Source organism: Drosophila subobscura, chromosome A, assembly GCF_008121235.1.
Source record: "Drosophila subobscura isolate 14011-0131.10 chromosome A, UCBerk_Dsub_1.0, whole genome shotgun sequence".
In the NCBI taxonomy this organism is placed as follows: domain Eukaryota; kingdom Metazoa; phylum Arthropoda; class Insecta; order Diptera; family Drosophilidae; genus Drosophila; species Drosophila subobscura.
The window spans coordinates 4782796-4799253 of NC_048530.1; the positions used below are offsets into that span (position 1 = coordinate 4782796).

Genomic DNA, 16458 nt, shown 5'->3' on the forward strand with positions numbered 1-16458 from the left:
ACGTTTCTTTTCTTTGATTGACAGTTGGTGGTGCCCGGCTACCATTACCCCACAAAAGAGTAATCGTTTTGGTCCCGCCCCTGTATGCCGCCGTGCCGTGCCGTGCCGCCCCGTGTGCGGCATTCCTTCTAATGCTTTTGTTCATGAACGGGGCAAGTAGTACATTATGTACAGTCATTAGAGAACAGAGGATCAAGCTGCCTTCCTACATACATATGTACATCCCCCTTTTGTTCCATTTCAATGGCAGTTAATGGCCACAGAGTCCTCGATCTATGTACGATCGAGTGGGCCACCGACTTGTTCCTTTATTATTTGGCCATTAATTCCATTATTATTTATTAATATTTTGCTGCAAAAATGCTGCAGCTTTGCAGTTAGTCTTAATTATTATTTCCCTTGAATCTGTTGACAAATTTTTGAAAAGTTTAATTGGGGGAAACAAAACTTACCTTAAACTAAAACACTCGCCAGTCGGGCGTTACCCGTCCAGCAATCCATAAGTTTCAATTTTTGCAATTGATTTTTGTCCTGGGGGCCGTCGTCTACGTCGCTTGTTTTTTGTTTATTATTTTGTATTTGTTGTATTTGTTGTTGCAGTTGTTTTTACTTTTTACTTTTTCCTTTTACTTTTCTTTCTCTGGTTGTTGCTTGCTTTTGTTTTGTTCTTGTTTTGTTTTGTTTTTCTTTTTGTTTGTTGTTGCTTGTAGTTGCTGTCGCTGCTGCAGTTGTTTTTTTTGTTGTTGCTTTTTTGTTTTGTTCAAACTTTAATTTTTATTTCGAAATTTTTGCACACCGAAATATTGTTAATGGGGCTGGTTTTACAACACTGTTTTGAGACCGAAATAGAAATCGTTCCGAAAGAGAAACAGAGAGCGAGAAAGAGAGACAGAGACAGAGACTAAGAGTTAATGAGAATGTTTTTTTCCTTCCTTTTGTGTTTCCTTCTTTTCCTTTTTCCTCTTTTATTTTTGTTTAGTTTCTTTCACAGAGTAGCCCCAAAAACAGATGAAAATAGTTTTTATTTTTTATTTGAAGAGTTGCTGCTGCTGCTGTTCCATAAACATTTAATTGGTCCTTGGTTTGTTGCTGCTTTTTTCCTCAAGTCGAGCCGTGACTGTACGCACTCCTTTTCGTGTGTGTGTGTGTGGTAGGGAGACGGTGCGTATGCGTGTGTGTGTGCGTGTGAGAGAGGGGGGTTAGAGAGTGTTTTCGTTTTTGTTTACGTTTTGTTTTTATTCTTTTCTTGTATTTATTTATTTTTTAGCCAGAGAGCACTGCCAGAGTTGTAGCGTGTTGAGTGGATTCTTCTAGAGTTGCCTTTCGATTTGTTGCCGAGATTTTGTTTGCCTTGTGAAATTTGCATTTAGATTTTTGGTTTCCTTTTTTGTTTGTTTTCTCTTTGAGTTTTACACGCTTTCTTCTTCGTTGAAATTTGGAATTTTGAAGAATATGCTGCAAGTAGAGTGGAGAGAGATGAAAACAATTTTGCGATTATTAATTTGCGAAATTTGTGTCTATATTCTGTATTATATTTATTTTATATCTAGAATTATTTTATTTAGTTTATTTGGTTATGTTTAATGTGCACTTTAGTCGAAACAATCTCCAATAGTTATATAAATCACTGTATTAATCGACCAAATCCTTAAAACTATTTCTTAAATCGAGGAAAATCTGCAAAAATTCTCCCATAAAATAATTTTTGTTTAATAATTATCATCTGACAAATTCTTTAAGTATTTTTAAAGAAAGCCTTGGGAGTTGCCTCATGCTCAAATGTTGTTTCATTTTGCTTAAATGTAGGCTATGGCAAATGTCACAAAGTTAGTGCAAATACGACAGAGTGCGAGAGACGGAGAGACACAGAGCGTGAGAGAGAGGGATGGCAAGGAACTTTCACTATTTTAATTACCCGAAATAAATGTTGTTCTTGCTGTGAGGGGGAAGGAGGCTCAGGGGGTGTGTGGGGGTAGAACTCTGCTCTGTTGTTTGGTGGAGGTCCTTCTCTAAGGACAAGAGTCAGTGGCAGTGGCAAGTGGCGGGAAGAGGCAAAAGCTGAATGGCAATGCCACACACAGTTGCTCGTTCGTTGTTGTTGCCTTAAAAAGTCTGTAAACTGTCTGCGTTGTTGCCTCAAGTGCCACACACACACACAAATAGAGGGAGAAAGAGAGAGAGAGAGAGAGAGAATGTTTCGGTGAAATTAACACAAGAGAATGCCATATGTGTGTGTGTGTTAGATGGCAAAAGTTTTGACTGCTGCTGCAACATGTGGCATGACGCTTAATTATGACGTTGCAAAAACACAAACACACACACAGAAGTCAAAGCAGAGTAACAAAAGTCAAGTCAACTTTTGAATTATGACGACTTTTTGGTCTGCTTGTTCTCCATCGAATGGCTGATACCTCGTAGCATTCCCAGGGCGTCTTTCATTTGATTCGACTTGGGTTCGGCTTTGGGAAAGGTTTTTGTTTTAAATATATTTTATATTTTTTTTTTTAATATTTAATTATTGTTTGTTTTTCTTGATTTATTGGCCGAGTGGAATACTTTTGTTATTGCATATTTAATTAATGGAAAAATGTAGAAATGTATTCTAGATTCTTTTTTAAATTCTTCCTGGTTTTCAGCAACAATTTTTGGATGAATAACGTCATCGTCTGCCTGTCTATCTGTCTGTCCTGTCCTTTGCAATCCGTTCTGCACTTTTGCATATTTTATTCAGCCGCAAGAATAAGATGAAAATGTTGATGATAAAATTGAAGAAGATTCAGAGTCAAAGTCAGTGACAGGGACAGACACAGCCAGCTGAAAACGTGCGTCAGTCAGCGTCTCTCTCTCTCGCTCTCTGTTTGGCATTGAAAAAGTTTCCTTCTCCTTTTTTTAGCTTTTCTGTGGGTTCTGCAGCAGCCATAAGTAGGTTGCTTTGCCTGTCTGATTATCCGCTCAAGGAAAAGTTCAAGTTCAAAGCCTTTTGGCTGGAACAAAAAGAAAAAAGAAACGAAGCAGAAAATAATACACGGCAAAGAACGTGGCAAAGATTTGCGCATCAGTTTCCGCTTTTCCGCTTTACTGCGTGTGTGTGTGTGTGTGTGTGTGTGTGTAAAGGATGGAGAAAGGATTTAATAGGAGTTTACTGCGATAATTAATTAGTGAAAATTCAGATGCAAGGATAACAAGGATGTGCCTCGTTTTAATTGGATCATAATAAAAAGCTGAAGATGAATGAGGGAGCAAGATTTTTGAAACGACTGAGGGCTGCTGCTGCATGACACGTGCAAAGCAGAAAGGATCTACTCATTTGGGACTTTAATTACCCAAGAAAATCGAATGGCAGAGAGAATGCCATGATAAGCTCCAGTTAGCCGGGAAAAACAACAACAAAACAGACAGAAAAATGCTCAAAAGAAGGCGAAAGACAGCAAGAGGTGAGACAGGGCAGGGCAGGGTCTGGGGCGAACAACGTTAGACAGTAGTCAGACAGAGAGACAGACAAACAGACAGACATAGACATGGAGAAGAGAGTGAGTAAGAGAGAGAGAGAGAGACAGTTAAACCAATGCCCAGACATTCAGACAATCGGACAGGGAGTCAGACAAGAGTCAGACAGCGAGACGCAAAAGCAATTCTATGCCTAGACAAGAAGAGACTTTTATGCGCCATGTACATAAATGTATATATAATGTATACAAACATATGTACATACATATGCAAGTGTTTGTATGTGTGATTCAGACAGAGGACAGACAGACAGACAGACAGACAGGCTGCTTAAAATGTCTGCACACAGCTGTTTGCCTGGCTGTCTGGATGGGTGTGAGTGTGTTGCATCAACAGGCCAACAGTTGCAACTGCAGACAGGGCTAAAGACATGGCTACCCCACACACACACACACACATACACACAATCGACACACATTTATTAACCCTTGTGTGTGTGTGGGGGGTGTTGCTTCCACTTGAAGAACTATTTCTCTCAAGGAATGAAATTATTGAGCAACATTTTATGAACTTCTAAGATATCATTTATTAGCTGTAAAATAAATTATAAATAAATATATTTAAAGTTTTAAAAATAAATAATTAATTAATAAAGCAACTTCTGTAAATAGTTCTTTACATATGTAACATTAAAAATAAAAAAATTACTGCCTAAAAAAACAGAAGGAAACTCTTCACCGTTTTTGGCACACGAATGTCCTGCCAGGGGTTAATCCACTGGGGCCTCAGGACGAGCGAAAGGAGGGAAACACACAAAAATAAAATACAAAAACAAAACAAAGCAAAATAATGGGCAAAATAAAAGAGGAAGACGAAGAAGCAGCGGACAGGGAAGGAACAGGGAAAAACCCCTCAAAACAGTCGCAAGTTGCATACTCCGTTGCAGGTGAAAACACACTACGGGACGTTGGCAGGGTAGGGGCTGAATGCAACAAGGGAATGAGGAATGAGGCGCAAGGAATTTGAATGGGGAAAGGTACCAGAAAAGAGCGAGAGAGAGAGAGAGAGCCAGAGCGAGAGGGCAGCTGAAGGAGGCGGAGGGGAGGGTACATAAAGTGTTGTTGTCTCTTGGTTTTTGCGTCTTGCGTTTCTTAATTTCGTTTTCTTTTGTGCACATTTTCCATTTATTTTATCTGTTTCGCCTGTCTTCCCCTCCCCCCACCACTCTATCTCTCTCTCACTCTCTTCCCCGCCCATCAATTGCGGTCTCTTGGTGTCGTCCCGTGGAGTCGAGTGCACTTTGCCTAGTAATTGTATGATAAGGACAACTACTGCTCAAAACACGGGCAAGGACGACAGAATGCATGCCTGCTCCATCGGCTCCTTCCACGACTTTATACAATTGTTGCCATGCGTGACACACAGAGAGGAACGTTGACAATAAATTTATGCAATAACAATAATCGAAATGAAGAAGAAACCCGAAGAATATGCCAAGAAAAGGCAGTTTCGATGGATACTCTGCCAAAGATACAGCTTAGAAATGGGTAAATATCTTTACAAATTCCTTCAACTTGATGCATATTGGTGGTCAAATTACAACTCTGTGATGTTATCGATATATGTATTTATATTTTGTATACTTTGTTTGGATTTTACTTGATTCGAATTAAATTCTAACCCAATTTATAGAGTATTCAAAAATGCGCCCATGTCGCTCGTAAGATCGCTCTCCTCCTGCTGCGGTTGCGCTCTCCTGTTTCCACCATGCCTCCTGTGACAATGTTTTATTAGAACTTGAGGAATGTTTACTGCGACTCTTGTCTTTCTGTTTTTCTTTACTGCCGCTGCCGGGGCGACAAAATTCGTTTGAATTTATGAAATTTTAGACGGCAATCGACTGGCAGGCAGGCAGGCAGGTCCCAAGTCTTTGCATATAAACGGACAAATGTCACGGCATCTCTACATTTTTTAAAGAGTGTTTGTATATGCGAACATGAACGGGGGAGAGGGCGGCATGCATTAAATATTTGCGCACAAAAAGCAGAAAAGGTTCCGAAGGAAAAACTAAGACCAAATCTTTTTTTATGAATTAAAATAAAATAAAAATTGGAGAACAAATTGCTAGATGCACATTTAAAATGCGTAAAAAAAATGCAAAAAAACATCAAATATAAAAGAGAGCAATAATTGTGATTAGGAAAAGGTAAACGGTGGGGTGGGGAAGTTTAATATTTGTTTCAGCTAAAATTGAGCCTTGGGCTGCCTGTCCATCATCTAATCATTTGCCTTTCACCCTTCTGTCAACGGAAAAGCCAAACCAAACCAAACCAAACCAAACCCATTTTACATGCTCAATTTGTTTGGACAGCCGCAAAAATGACAAACTGATGGACTGACTGGAGGGACTCACTGCCTGATTGACTGACAGTCGTCTCGCGTCTCGTCTCTGACCCCTCCACTTATGTACATACATAATTATAAAGTTTCTTTTCTTGAGCGCGTCTGCAATATTTGCATAAACTTTTTTGTACAACAAACAATAATTTTTGTATTCCAGAAAATGACGTTGTGAAAAATGCAGCAATAATTTTTGTTTTCTTGTACTTTTTTTTTGTTCTCTCGTATAATTTTTGTTGTTGTTGTTCGCATATGCCCAGGCAGTATCAGTGACGGAATTCCTGGAAAAACACATGGGCAGAAAAAAGGGAAAGGGAGACGGGGAAGGGCAAGGGCAAGGGGAAGTATAAGTCGAAGTTGAAGTCGCGCTCTGGCCAGTCCGAAAGGAGAAACAACAATTGCAGCGGCTGCAATTGCGAATGCAACACAAGAATACAAAAAAAACAAAAACCGTCAACGTCAGCGTCAGCGGACGGCGAATATGATCCACTGCCCACACCCCTTCCCCCTCCCCCCCTTGTCACATCGACACCCGTTGCATCGTTGCAGCCGGTTGCACCGCGCACCATGCCACGGGATCTTCATATGCGAAACGAAAGCGCAATGTCAGCGATAAATGCATTTGCGGACTCGTCATCAACAAATGTTTTTGGACTTCACAAGAATTTCAGTTCAAGATATACAAAAAAAAAAACAGAAGTTCACACTGAGCTGTTGACCAACACTAGCCAAAACGTTGGACAACACTGCTGGCTGCGAGTGATTCATTTATTTCTATTTCATTGGAAACCCTTTATGGGTTCATCATTTTTGCCTTCATTTTCTCACATTTTTTTGTTTGCTTTTGTCTTTTGTTCATGAGAAGTTTTTCTGCTTAAATTTTACCACACGGGGCGGGGTTTTCCCAATAATATTAAGCAAAACTAAAAGAAATATTAATTAAGTGCAGTTCATTGCCCGTTGGTTGGTTTTTCGTTGGAATTCATCCATTCGATCGAAATTGTTACCTTTGAACTCTGCCACAAGTTCTTTGTGGGTGGAGAAAGGGCTGCCAAAGGACTTGCATAGACTCCATCGTGTGACTCCTCTCGGCTCTATCTACTCTCTCTCTCTCGCTCTCTCTCTGTCTCTCGCAGCTTGCTACCTCTTTTGAGCTTTCCTTTTTCTTTTCTGAAGGAGTTTGCCTCTCACTTGTGGTTCAAGCGTGTGTCCTTTGTGCATCTGTGTGTTTGATTCCTTCTTTTCGCACACACTTGAGCACGCATTTTAGGCGACAGCGCTCCTGCCCCGCCCGTTTGCCACTTGGGACCACATCGGAGCCAAATGCAATCGATATGTGGAACGCACAAAGGGAGAAAGAGGAGGAGAGAGTGCGAGAGAGAGAGAGGGGCGGGTGAGCAGTAGTTGGAGCCGCAGGGAGCCGTGGGGAGCTTCTTGTTTGCAATAATTAATAATAATTTATGTGGCAAAGCCTCTTGGGGCCTGCAACTGCAATTAGAAAATGTCAAAAGGTGGCGGAGGTGGAGGGCAAAGAGTGAGCCTCTAAAAGAAATGGAAGTATGGAATGCGGGTTGGGTGGGGGGGCTGGTTACAAAATTATGCATAAACGCATTTTAGTGCGCCTACAAGTAGGCAATGCCAAAGGACCCCGCACAGGAGGGGTGGAGGGAGTCGGCAAAACTACAAAGGACCTCAAAGCACACAAGACGGAGATGCCCATGGAGGAGACGTGGCACACACACACAACACTTTTGTGTCGTTTGTCGCTGTATGTTGCACGTTGCGTCCTGGCTCTCCTTGCTCCCTGTTGAAGTGCACTTCTGACGCACTTCTCCTCATTCTTTTTTTTCTCTCTGCGACCCGCAGGGAAGTTTTTTCCAACAACAACAAAAAAACTTACAACGCACGCAAAACAAAAATCAAGCACGAAAAGAAAGCAAAAACAAGAACAACAAAAAAAACAAATATCAAAGAGAGAATTTTATGGTCGAATGGTGCGATACCCTGCAAAAACAAATGAAAAGTATCGCAAACTGTCACAGTGTGGCTTAGCAGTTCCTTGAAGCCATTCATTTGGGCATTGAAAATTATGTTAGCGGCGGCGCAGGATACAGCACACCCTACACACAACATGCGCTACATTTGCTGGGCATAATAAAGCTCCTTTGATCCTGCTGCTGCTGCTGCTGCTGCCGCTGATGTTGCAACTAACTCACGCAATTTTCAAAAAAGGTTTCTCCTCTCTCTCCCTCTCTTGGGTGACAAGCTAGCGACAACAACAACAGGAACAACAATGCCTTCACTGTGCACAAAGGACTAAGGACACACAGTTGAGGATGTCTGGGGTGCGGGTGTGGGTGGCGGTGGACTCCCTCTCTCTCTCTCTATCTCTGGTGCTGCTGCAAAGATAATGAAAGGTCGTCGAAGTGCGTCGCATTCATGTCGCAGATGAGGCTGACAGTAACACAAAAACAGAGACAAAACACACAGCAGCAGCAGGCAAACAGACATAGAGGGGAGAGGCTCGTCCTTGGGGGCACAAAATGCTTCTTCTGATGCTGCTGCTGATGGTGCTGCTGATGGGGTGATGGGGCGACACAACTAATCAAGTGTTAACCAGTGGCAGAGGCAGGCTGACTGGCAGGCTGGCTTGCCCCACCCCCTCAGGTGTGGTCATTTTTTATAATTTTTTTGGTTTCCTGTTGTTGCTCCTCAAACTCAAGCAAAAGCTAATGCTAAAGCTTTGATTGCCAACCGAGTGGCACTGCTGCATGACACGCGCGATACCCAACCAAAAAGCGTACAGCTGATCCGCTCTCTGCGGTGCTCTCCTGCTGCATCATCAACGCTCGAATTTGTTTGACTTTCTGCCCTTTGAGTCATCATCAAAAGCCGCGAAAAAACAGCACAGGTTGCAATACAGCTGCTCATAATGTTGAAGATGATGATGTTGATGTTGATGATGACGATGATGGTGTTGATGCTTCAACATGATAATGAGCTGGCTTTGTGGCTGCTGCTGCTGCGGCACACTGCTGCCTGTCAAAGTCGATTTGTCTTGGCTGTCACATCAACGACATCCAGGGGCCGCCTTTGGCGTCGCAGCCTGATAAGCCCTTTCTGGAGGGGAAGTAACAGTGAGAACGAGGAGTGAGAGAGAGAGAGGGACGTGGCAGCACGAGCTCAAAAGTTTCTTCCAGCTCGTGTCACGCTGTCATCACTGGAAGAAAGCAGCAACTTTGGAAGAAAGCAAAATCTCTCCGCTTGAGCTATCTATAGCTTGAGCTATAGAAATGATCGATCTCGCGTGTCCCTCTCGTTCGCTCTCTCTCTCTCTCGTACTCTCGTGAGCGCTGCTTAAGAAAAATGTGAAGCAGATGCACGCGAAACGCAAAATACAACAGAAAATATCGTTAAAAACGCGGCGACAAGTGCGCGAAAAACTCCCAAAAAAAATAATAAAGAAACGAAACGAAACGCGGAACATGTGTCCCCCCCGTTCGCTGTTCACCCCTACCCGTACCCCTACGACGCTGCTGGGTTCCTTCTGTCCACGCTGATGTCGCGATGAACGCGAGATAACGGCAAAAACAAAAACGACGCCGGCTGTCCTGTCGCTCTCTCTCTCGTTCTCGCTCTCTCTCGCTGTCCCACTGTCAACGTTGTTGCTGTCGTCGGGGGCTAATAAACTCTCCCATTTAACTCTTCCTTTTTTTTGTATTCCGGAAGTGCGTGAGCCCCTGCGTGTGTATGTGTGTGTGTGTGTGTGCAGTAATAAAATTACCCAAAAAAATAAATAAACACCAGACTAAAATGCAACGCAAAAAAAAATGCCCAAAAAAAGCTACCTTACCTTCCCCCCTTCACACGTTGCTGATGTTTTTTGATGATGATGATGATGATGGTGGATAAGCAGTGAGCGGGCGGGGGGGAGACCTTTTTTGAAGGCCAGACGCGGCGCGCGTTCCACTTCAAAACGCACTGCAGCAGGCGGCCGAAGATGTGCGCGAATAACGGAAGGAGCAGCGGGGAGCAGAGAAGCAGCGGGGGAGCAGCATGGGGGAGCAGAAGGTAGCGCAGAGAATGACGCAGAAGTACGAGGTAGCAGCAGTACCCTCGAAAGGGCCAGGAGTAGAACGGCGGGAGGGGGAGGGGCACCACCAGAATGCAATTGCAGCCAACCCCGAAAAAAACACACACACACTGAGCAACGATGAGCAACAGCCACACAACACAAAAAAAAAACAACCGAAAACCAATTGCCAAAAAATGTACGCAAAAAAGTACAAATAAAATAAAATATATTTGTGTGTGGAAGGCAATTTCGTAAAACGAAATATTGGATACACTTTGCTGCATTTAAAAATTTAAAATATGCAAAATAAAATTTGATCAGTAAACTTCCATAAACGATTTTTCGCTGCAAGAGCACATCGCATATTGGATTAATTTTAATATAAATATATTCTCAGCCTCTAAGCTACCGGTTATTTATGTATTTATTATTATTTATTAACTATTTTGTGCTCTATTTCTTATGGGCAAGAAGCCTCCAACTGTATTATTCTTTTACTTATAATTGAACAGAAAAGCAGCTTTAAAACTTGACACGAAAAATGGGAAATTACACAACAGAAAACTATGGGAAAATTCCAGCTAAGATTCCAGCTAGATATGTAATCAATTCTAAAACAACATCTTCCATTTATGGGGAGCATTACGCCGGCAAACCACTCAAATGGTTAGGGTATCAAAACACACACAAAAAATGCATATACAACACATACATATGTACATACATTTATGTATGTATTCACCCGAAAAAACGCAGCAAAGAACAAGGAATAAAGAATAAAGAAACGAAATATATAAATAAAATATAAAGCATGGGCAGAGAGGGAGAGAAAAAGAGGTCCGTTTCGGTGCTGGTGCTGGTGCTGGTCCTGGTCCTTCGTTCTGGTCGTGGCATTATTTTGTTGTCCTGTTCCTGTGTTGAACCCCCGAAAAATGCTACACACACTAGAGAGAAAATGTGTTACAAAACCGAGGTGGTTTTTCGACCAGGGGTTTGAGGCATCCAGACAGACTTTGCTCCTTTTTCTATATGTTATTATTTTGGGTTTTTGTTCCGCGCCTGAGCCCGAATCCGAAATTGTTGGCTGCAATTCTGAATTGGGGGAGAAGAACACTTCTTTGGCAGATATTTCTGAATCGTTGCAACGTTTCATATTATCTAATTAGCAGAGGAAACAGAAACATTGAAAGATCGTGGAGAAACCCTATAAACATTATACAATATTAATTTGTTAGCCCCGAACCCCAGCCAGCAGCAGACCCCCCTCCAATCCAAATGCAGTGGTTCAAGTGAAGCTCTAAAATAGAAAACAAACCCAAAAAATAAGGAAGTAAAAGTAAAGTTAAAAAAGTTTTTCGAATGCAAAATGAGGGTAAAAATTGCATGGCACCCCCCAACACTCCTGCACACACACACACACACACACACATGCCACGAGCACTAATGCAAATGCAACCCTGCGGCATTTGGGAAAAAGCTTATTGCCAAAAAAGAAATAAAACAAACAACAAAAGCGCGCGCGAACAAGACGCTAGAAGCAAAGGGACAGGTATGGAAAGGGGAGGACAACTGGGAGCCGTGGAGAGGGCAGTCGAGGGGAACACGAGGGAAAGTAAGAAGAAAATACTACGAATTATTTGGCATAAACAGATGCAAGAAGACCCTCCACACCCCCCAAAAAAACTCACACCAAACCAAAAACAAAAGGAAAAAATCAACCCGAAAAAAAAGAAGAGAAGAGTTGCAATGAGTGGCTTTAAAACATTCAAAATTTCTGTGTGGGCTCTACTTCATATAGCCATATGCATATATCGCGAGTGTATCGTATGAATAAAAATAAAAAATAAAACACCCTCCACCAAGGAGCAACAGCAGCAGCAGCGACGGCGTTGATGTTGATGATGATGATGGCACCATGAGAAAAGAAATATCAACACCCGCTTCCAAAAATTCGCTTGATTCTTTTTGTCCCAGTTTTTGCAACACACACCCCCACCCGCCCTCACACTCTCTCCCTCTCTCTCCATCCTGCAACACCCTCAGTGCACAGCGCAGGAGGCAAGGACCCATGCTCAGCTCACTCTCCCGCCATTATTCTGTCTTGCAATATTTTGGCAAACATTTTTGCTGCTAGCTATTTTTAAAGAATTAATATTCATACTTTATGGTATGGGCTGTGGTCCGCTAATTGCTAATTCTACTATTCCTTTAACTACCATTACGTTTAGCATAATGTTTACTATTTCAAGAGAAAAAGACCTGGACAAACAATGTATCTGTACATTATGGGCATATTTATTTGCTTGGTGACTTAAGCACCTGGCTCCTGTATTCCTTTCCTAGGTGCTGCTGCATTTTCCATGTGTTTTTTTTCCTTGAGACAATTTTTATATTTCTGGCACATTTTTCATGTGTTTTTTTTTTTGTTTGGTTTGCATCAGCCAACAAATACATATATAGTCGACGGTTGTCTCAACCCTTCGAGACGACGATTTTGGGACCCTAAAAAACGCAACAGAACCAACCCCAAAAAATACCCAAAAAAACATTAAAAAATGAATGCAAAAATGAAGAAAAAACGTCAGCCGAAGCATCGAGGCATGGAGTTCCCCCTTTTTATATTTTTTTTCTTTCTTTCTTACACATAAAGGCATACATATGTGTGTAGATATTCTGAGTATATATTTATTTTAGTATATAACCAGAGGATGGTTGGCTGAATGAGGAGGGGGGATATATTTGTGCAATTTATACACCTGACCCTGTCGACGGGCCACCACTCCATGCCACTCCACACTCCACACTCCTCGCGTCGCGTCGCGTCTCTGGCACTCTGTCCCGTCGTCTGTTTGTTTTCGTTGATTATCTTTGGCGTATTTAGAGCGTAAAGCGTAGTCAGACAAACAGCCCAAAAACACAGACAGACACGACACGACAGAACAGACGGAGAGACAGACGGACAGACGGACAGACGGGACAGACAGACGGGGGACATCGAATGATACTCGGTAATGATGGAACGCCAGGAACCAGCGAACCCGACGCAGGAACCACCAGGAATACTCGTAAGTGCCGAGGGGTAGCAACCGGGAACCACTTTCAAGGATCAGGCGCACACACAGGGGCGGCTCTCCAGGAAGAGTGAGAGAGAGAGGAGGGTCGGCGGCGGGTACCCCTCATCCCACACAGAAAAGAAAGAAATGCCGCCGCACCGAAATTCAAAGTGAAATGCAATTTATATTTTCGACAAATTTCCATTGCCACCTGCAAGCATTTTTGTTGTTGCTTTTATTTTGTATTTTTTTGGGCAAATGCAACGCAAAAATTAAGCAGAAAAGGGGGAACATTTCAGGGCAGATTCCAAACGGGATAAGAAACGAAAACGAAAACAGCGAAAAGAATCGGAAGATACATTTTGGGACGCGGAAATGGTAGAATGGAAATATAAATTTTGGGTATTAAAATATCTAGAAATATTCGTAACAAATAATAAAAGTAATAAGAGTAAAAATATTTTAATGGGAATTAAATGTAAGCCAAAAAATATAAGAATAAAATATGTAGAAATCGGAACATAATCGGAAAATGGGTTATAAAAAGACTTCAAATGTATTTAAATTTTAAATTTAAACTTTAAATTTAAATATAAATTTTATATATTTTTTATGGAGAGACTGACACCGTCAGATGCAAATGTTTTTGGAGTGTTAAAGACATCAATGGATATGCGACACTAGAGATAAACCTGATGTACATAAATTGATACAAATATGTATGTATTTACGATCTTATTGTGGAGGCCCCAAAATCTGCTATGCCACACAAAATATTATACGGATCGCGAGTTATCAAGCAACGCCAATACGATTGCATAATAAAAGAGCAGATGGAAGATGCAAGAAGGAGGAAGATGAACAGCACAGAAGAGTAAGGAAGGGAAGGAGGGGAATGATGACGAAACCTGAAACTGTGAAGTGCAAAAATACAGTGAGAGGAGTGAGAGAGGTGCGCACGCTTTCAGCCTCACACATGAGAGTGCGTGTGTGTGTGTGTGTGTGTGTGTGGGGCTAAGGCAGGGATAATGCAGGGGGGCTGCGGAGGGGTTAAGGAAGATGGAAGATGCAGGCCGCGCATTGCGGTAGCATTGATTTAATCATCATCAATTATATGCAGCAGCAAGTTAATATAATAAAAGCTCCCTTCGCGTCTCTCCCAGCGTCTCTCTCTCTCTCTGTCTGTCTCTGCAGCTTCGCTGTGTCTCCGTTGTCTACCCGCTTCGTCTCGTCTCCTGTTTCTCCTGTCTCTCTCGTTCTGTGGCTCCGCTTTGTCCCGCTCTTTGCCTGCTGTCTTGTGCCTCTGTCTTCTCTCCTTTGGAGGCTCTCCGCTTTCGAGGCAGTTGTTGGCGCTTAAATGCAATTAACATAATGACAAGCAACACTTGTGCGCATGCGCTCATTTCACTTGCCACCAGACGAGGCAGCAACAGACAGACAGACTGAGAAACAGGGAAGAGGGACAGACAGACAGATAGAGCTCCGTGGGGCCCCTTCGGTGGCTGTCAATAGTGCAAAAGATAATTATATCATAATTGATCTGTGAAGGCAAAAACCGGTAGCCAAGTGAGGCCTACCCCGCGACACATCAAGTGATCTATGGAGAGAGGAGCGGAAGGAGCGGAAGAGTGAGGGGTGTAGAGATAGATGACACTTTGCATGCAACCCGCGGGGGCAAACTTTGTGGTCAAAGAAACTGGTAAGAAAACTAAACAGACTATAAGCAACAAGATCATCCTTTGCGTTCAAACAATCAACCCATGGAAATGTGAGTGACGTAGAGCAAAGCCCAAGCGACCGAGGAGAGCTGCTGCATGATGCGCCACCGAAATCTTTGACTCGTAACAAATGCTTTGCCAATTCTTTTTGTAATTTTCTCTTAATTTTTGCTACTTTTACATCTGCAGAAGCGAAACTGTACACGCACGTGCAGCTTAGAATCAAATGGAAGGAGAAGAAGAAACATCGCAGATGCAGAAACCCAACACAAAAAGCAAACGGAAAATACCCGAAAAAAAAAACAAAAAAAACGCATAGAAAAACGAAGCTCACAAATGTTTGAACCCCTTTTTATTATAGTATATAATAGAGTATATACTCGCACATACATATGTATATCCGTGATATATCCTTTATGTGCGCATAAGTATGTGTGTGCCTGTCCTGACAAAAACGAAGTCCTGAAACAGGACGGCGCTTGCACTTGCAAGAACCATGAGCTGGAGAGCTGGAGAGCAAGGGAACGAGAGGGGGCTGGGGCAGCGGGCGGGGGGTTGGACCATCCACACCCCATCCAGAGACTGCGACTGCGACTGTGACGGCAACGTCGACTGCAGCGTCTGATTAATTGAAGTGCGAGTTTTCGGCGAAATGCCGAGAAAAAGAAACGAAACGAAAAGGAAAGGAAAAGGAAAAAAAAGGAAAACGAAAGCGCCGCCAAATTACATTCCTCCCTCTTCCTCCTACCACCCACCCAACCAACCACCTCTCTCTTTCTCTCTCCCACTTTGCTTACCCTTCTGCAGTCCACCCGCCACTCTCTCTCTTCTGGCCGTGCCCCCACTGCAACCCTCTCGACAACCGCAAGCATTTTGCTTGTATTTCTTGTTGTTTTTACTTTCGCAATTGACGGGCGACCCCTCTCCATCTCCCTCTCTTTCACACACACTTTCTTCCTCTCCCGCGCTGTCGCTGTCTGTGTGTCCTGTGGAACATTTAACGGCATTTTTATACCCTACTTACAAAAGGGTATTCTCATTTGCTTCAAGTTATTGATAAGTGCACCCTCTTTGGGCACCTGCGGGAGTAGAAACATTTGCTTATTATTATAAATGCTATGGCCAAAAGCCTTTCCTAAAGCCAAGAAAATGTTTGTATTGGGGGAAATGTTATTGACACAAAACATGGACTTAAATATTTAACCATCAGCAGATCCATATATACATATTTCAAGGACATATTTCAAGGGTATGTGAAGCATCGGCTTTACACTTTGATTTCCGTTTGCTGGCCTTCTTTTTGGACTCTTTCGCTTGGATGTTTGGTTCGTTGGCTCTCGTTCTTGCGCCTCATGCACTTATTTTGTCAAATGCAAATATAGACGTTTTATATTGTATATAGAATACGTAATACATATATATACATACATACATATATGTACGTACATTTATATGTGTAGGATATGTCTGTATGCTGCTGCAGACAGACGGAAAAAAAGAGATAGAGAAAAGAAAGGTACGCAAAAAGCGTTGATTCCCAAAAAACAACATCTGAAAGGAAAACTTGTTGAGGAAATCTAAAAATTGTTTAATTTGCTGCAGTTTTTCCACACAGCGAGAGAGGCAGTGAGAGACAGAGGCGGTGAGGGAGAGTCAGGAGAAGAGAGAGAGAGAGAGAGAGAGTATGATGGAAGCATGGTTGAGGGGGGTGGGGACATTGCAAATAGTCACGGCGTATGCGTAATATTTTTGTTACTCGTGTTTA

The 16458-nt window shown here is 42.4% G+C and overlaps 1 protein-coding gene across 1 annotated transcript in view; it reads right to left on the bottom strand.

Annotated features, from left to right (window-relative positions):
• LOC117890075 (platelet binding protein GspB) overlaps positions 1 to 604 on the bottom strand; it is a 124435-nt gene extending 123831 nt beyond the window's left edge. Inside the window, exon 1 of the mRNA XM_034794723.1 lies at positions 453 to 604. The gene's annotated coding sequence lies outside the window, so the exon portion shown is untranslated. The remainder of the gene's footprint in view (positions 1 to 452) is intronic.
• Between the last annotated feature and the right edge of the window lie 15854 nt (positions 605 to 16458).